The 5,197-nt window shown below is 40.8% G+C and overlaps 1 long non-coding RNA gene across 1 annotated transcript; it reads left to right on the top strand.

Moving 5' to 3' along the window:
- Positions 1-3,757: 3,757 nt before the first annotated feature.
- On the top strand, positions 3,758-4,962 carry LOC116086369. The gene is made up of 3 exons (XR_004116891.1): positions 3,758-3,767; positions 4,448-4,536; positions 4,727-4,962. It is a non-coding gene; the product is annotated as an uncharacterized LOC116086369 (long non-coding RNA).
- Positions 4,963-5,197: the final 235 nt, after the last annotated feature.

The raw sequence follows: 5,197 nt of genomic DNA, 5'->3' as shown, positions 1-5,197 counted from the left end.
TTGGAGGGGAAACCGGGAATGGAGAAAGTTACATGTAAATAAAGAAAATATCAAAAAAAAAAATAAAAGATGCTCAATAATTTAATTTTTGAAGACTCCCTGAGAAATATTTTGGGAACACCAAGTAGAAGTTTAAAGCATTGTAATACAATGTATTGAAAGATAGAAGTTATGAAAATTAATAATTATTGTTGAGACATTTTCTACTTTCAATTATCCTTCATTATCATAATTTCTGGGGAACTTTCAGGTAATATTTTTTGAGGAATTATATTTTTATGTTCCATTGCTCCCTACAGTGTTGCTGGACCTATATTGCATGTACTGGCATAGTCATATCCACTGGAAACAGCGAGAGTCGTGAAGCCAGTGCAGCTGCTGGACACAGTTCCAGCAAAGCTGAGGGGATTGTTACAATTGCTGTCTTGCTGCCTGTAAATTTTGGGTTGTAGTCTCTGCACATTGCCTTCCTAGGGTCTTTCTGCATTATGATTCATTTTGTGTCTTCTCCTGAGAAAATTATTTCTGAATCTTTTTTGTGAAAATCCTAAAATTAACTTTATCTGGCCACTATTTGGAAGTCTTCCTTATTCCCTGGAGATCATTAAGCACAGATAAGCACAGAGCTAGGTGAGGCCATCACTCCAGGAATCTTCTTGAGATCTCTGCCCTGACCAAACTCACATGGCATAATTGGTGCAGGGTAAACAGAGAAAACTGACAAACTCTGACAGGCCAGGAGAATAGGTTACAAGCAACTGGTTACAGGGAACACCCCTGGGTGAGCAGAATTCAGTAAATAAGATAAACTGACTAAAATAATAAAGTAGATGATGAAACACAGAGTAAAATAACCTGGGTATTAATAACCTGGGTATTAATATTTGCTATTCATAAAAAAGCAGTTCAGATATTTTCTTTTTGTGTGGAGTGCTTTAAAACAGCAAGGATGGCCAACCTTAAAGCAGGCTGTCACATATTATGTCTTTGCTTTGGAGGTGACACTCTCTACATTATTTAAATTGGAGTTATAGGGCCAATAATAATGAGAACAATCTGTCCTGTTTGTGTTTTTTTAATTGGCACTAACATTGTAACCCTGGACATGTAATGAGAAATCAGAGACATGGTTTGTACTACTTGGACAATCCTTAGTCTGTCTTTGTTCTGGGAAACCTGTATAAATAAAGAAGCGCCTGGTGGCTAGTGAGTTGAGCAGCAGAAATGCCTGTTTGCTAGTTAGCTGCAAGATTCCCTTGATGTTCACCTGACTCTCTCCCTCCCTCCCTTCTTTATCTCCTCTGAGGGCATTTCCTGTTGGTAAGGACCCTCCCATTCTCATCTTCATGCTGGGGAAAGTCCCTCTGTCATATATTGTGGAGACAAGGCCCCCAGCGACGTATATTCTGTAAACCATGTATTGCTTCAGGTGACAGCCAGCTTTTAATAGCATCTCAGGGGTGAGGTGAGAATTTGAGATCTTTGTCCCAGAAGTATCAACTCACTTAGTAAAGAGCCTTTGAATCGAATCTGAATCTTTGATAAATCATCTGACTTCACGGGCATCACCGGAAAATTTTACGACAGTATAGTAGGGTTTAAAAATATTTGTGTAGTTTAAATTTCAAATAAAAAAAAATTTAGTTTACATAGCCAGTCTATATAAAACAACGGAGGGAAGACAGTAGGGGGTGGGTGGCGGCTCCAGGAGACAAGTGTGACACAAAGTACCACCACAGAAGCTGTGCGGTAGGCTCGCAAGAGCTATGCGGTAGGCTCGCAAGAGCCCATTACATTGTTCTGTTTGCTTTTCTTATGAGAATTTAAACAAAAGGCAGGGTTCTAAAAGCTTTGTGAGTGGGGAAGAAATGGTCATAGTTGGTACTAGTTTCCTTTTGCTGCAATAACAAATTGCCCAAGTGGAGTAGCATAAAATAAAGCCTATTTATCATTTGAGTGTTCTGAATGTCACAAAAACAAAAACAAAAACACCAAGTCTCCCCGGGATTCAAGACAGGTGTTTCTAGTGCTGGCTTCACACGGAGAGCTGGGGAGAAGAGTTCAGGGTTTTCATTTTCATTTTTTAGTTGGTAGAGACTGCACACTTTCATTCGTGACTCTCTCTCTCTCTCTCTCTCTCTCTCTCTCTCTCTCTCTCTTTCTCTCTCTCTCTCTCTCTCTTTTAATTCTTAAAGCCAGCCGTGGTCAGTTATGGTCAATCCTACCTGACATGACTTTTCTCCACCTTCCATATATAATAAACTCAGGTGTTAGATTGGGACCGTGGAGATAACCAAGGCTAACCTGAAGGGTGAAAACGGATCAGCCTCCCTGTTGCATTTAGTATTTGCAGGTATGGGAATTAGGACTGCAGACTTCTTTCTGAAGGCCTCTGTTCTAAGATCTCTCTAGGTAGAACTTGATGGGAAAAATAATGAGGAGTGTGAGGGTGGATTCTTTAATGCGCCCACATCTGGAAACAGTTTGAGGGTACACTCCTGATCTTCTCACTGTTTTCCTCTTTTAATGACTTTTAACACCATTGTCTCTTCTTTCTTGCCATGTTCCACAGCACAGACTTTGTCTTCTGTAGTTGGCATTTTAAAAAGCCTTTTCCAATTCCTGTGCTGTTGTTTTATAAAGGTACTCTCTTGGCTCTAGCCAGCAGCTGACTCACACAGATACAGACACCCACAGCCAATCAGTGGATGGAGCTTGGGGGACTCTGGACGAATAGGAGGAAGGATTGTGCCCTGAAGATGACAGGAACTCCACAGGAAGACCAACAGAGTCAACTAACCTCAACCCTTGGGGGCTCTCAGAGTTTGAACCACCAACCAGAGAACATATACAGGCTGGCTCTAGGCATCCCAGCTCATATGTAGCAGATGTGCAGGTTGGTCTTCATGTGGGTCCTGAGCAACAGGAGCGTGGACTATCCCAAAAGCTGTTACTTCTATGTGGGATATGTTCTTTTTGCTGGGCTGCCTGTCTGGCTCCAGTGGGAAAGGAAATGCCTAGCCTCACAGAGACTTGAAGTGCCAGGAGAGGGGGGGCCCTCAGGGGAGTCTCCACCAGATCAGAGGAGAATGGGAGGGGGAATGGAGGGAAGGAATGTGGGTGGGGGTGACCGGGAGGGGGCAGTAAGTGGGATATAAAGTGAATATTGTAAAAAACAAAAGATACTCTGGAAGTGTAAATCCTGAATAATTTCGTTATTTGTCTTTATGGCTTTCAACGCTGTTATTTTAAAGATCAAGTTTCTTCTACTGTACTGAAGTCAACATTCATTGCCTAAATTTTTCTTGCCCATATAGTAAACTAATGCATCTGTAATAAGTTTGTGGACATGGGCATCCTTCAGACCTTGATATTCTAATGGCTGTCATGATTGTGGTAACTAGTGAATACTCACTAAGTGTTCTGGGTGTGTTGTTACACTTTTGTATTATGTAGCAATGTATGTATCGACCGATAATAATAGTTTTTATATATTACTACCAAGGTCTCATGCTTAGTGCTTATACTTCTATAATTCTGATTAATTTTTTTGTCATTGTTACAGGTTTTCATGTTTTTGAGTTTTTACAGGGATTTTAGTAATCAGAGTCCTGTACTGAAGACAACTATTCAAATATCTTCTCAACTGGAAAATAATCCATTTGTATTGCAACTATTCAAACCAAAGTCTAGTCTCAGCTCTATCAACTGCTGAAGTGGGATACATTAACTTTTTAGATTCATCTTTTTCTTCCCACATTGGAAAGGTACCTAGATTTTATAATTCCTTTCCTTCTGGGATGTCACCGAACACATGTGAAGAGTTAGGTGTAGTGGCAGGAATTGGCAAGGATTCTTGGAGTAGACACCCCAGGGAAGAAAATTTAAACCAAAAGGAGGATGATGTGTTTTTTTATCCCACCTACCCTGACACATTTCTGGAACCTTCTAAAAGATTTAGACTCCAAAAGGGGCCTTTCCACCCAAGCAGAATGTAAAACAGAAAACCCACCAGCGTCACAGGATTAGAAGCACTAGAAGTTGGCATTTTTGGGATTACCTATGACTCCTAATTTTGAAGACCTGATTTACATATGCTTGCTTATTTAGTTCTGTTCCTTCTACATGGTGAAAATAACTATTGTACTGGTTAGTTTTGTCAACTTGATACAAACTAGTCACCTGGGAATAAGGAACCTCATTTGAGGAATTGTTTCAGTCTGATTGGCCTATAGGCATGTCTGTGGAGCATTTCTTTTTAAAATTTTTTTATTCATCTATTCTCTCATATATTACATCCTGACTACAGTTTCTCTTACCTCCGCTCCTCCCAGGCCCTCTCTGCCCCTCCCTTTTTTCTACCCATTCACTCCTCCTCCTTTTTCCCTTCAGAAAAGGGCAGGCCTCCCAGGGATATCAACCAAACACTCCATAATTGATGTTGCAGGGCCCAGCTCAGCACGGGTGGTGTCAACCCTAAGCAGACAGACCTGGGATTATAATGAGAGTAGCAGAACAGACCAGAAGCAGAAGCTGGTAAGCAGCATTCCTCCACCATCTCTCTTTGAGCTACTGCCTTAGCTTCCTCGGTGATGGATGCCACTTGGAAGTGTAAGAGAAGCAAAGTCTTTCTTCCTGTGTTACTTTTGGTCAGTGTTTTATCACAGCAATGGAGAAGCCCCTAGAGCTACTCTGCAATAGTTGTGCTACTGTGTGTTTCTTCCAGCTCTGCATTAAGTGACGTCTTGCTGATGGCTTGGAACTAGTCACAGTGACAGTAACAACACCGCAGAGATCTGCACTCTACAAGTCAGGGCTTGATCGACCCTTGTGTTGATTCTCTCCTTTTAAGAGAGTAATGGAAAAACCGACAGGGCAGCAGATCAAAGGCAGAAGCACATGTTAGTTGACTGTTGCATTGTGAAGAGCACTCAAATATTGAGAAAATACCCTTTGCATATTAAAAACACCACTATATTGTTTAATAAGGATGTCTTGCATATGTTCCTGTAAGTTCTCCTATTTGTTTTGTCATCTTATTCAGTGTTTTGGAAGATATCAAGCAATATTTGTGACAGATACAAACCTGTAGGCTAATAGTGCTAGCAACATTTGTGGTGAATTAAAGAAAGTAATCAAGCATGTGCTTGAAGTAAAACTTATAATGAAATTACACATCTACCTAGACTTCTTAGTC

This window comes from Mastomys coucha, unplaced genomic scaffold (genome assembly GCF_008632895.1).
Source record: "Mastomys coucha isolate ucsf_1 unplaced genomic scaffold, UCSF_Mcou_1 pScaffold12, whole genome shotgun sequence".
NCBI classification, from domain to species: Eukaryota; Metazoa; Chordata; class Mammalia; order Rodentia; family Muridae; genus Mastomys; species Mastomys coucha.
The sequence above is the reverse complement of the archived record's forward strand: the minus strand, read 5'-3'. Positions and strand labels throughout refer to the sequence as shown.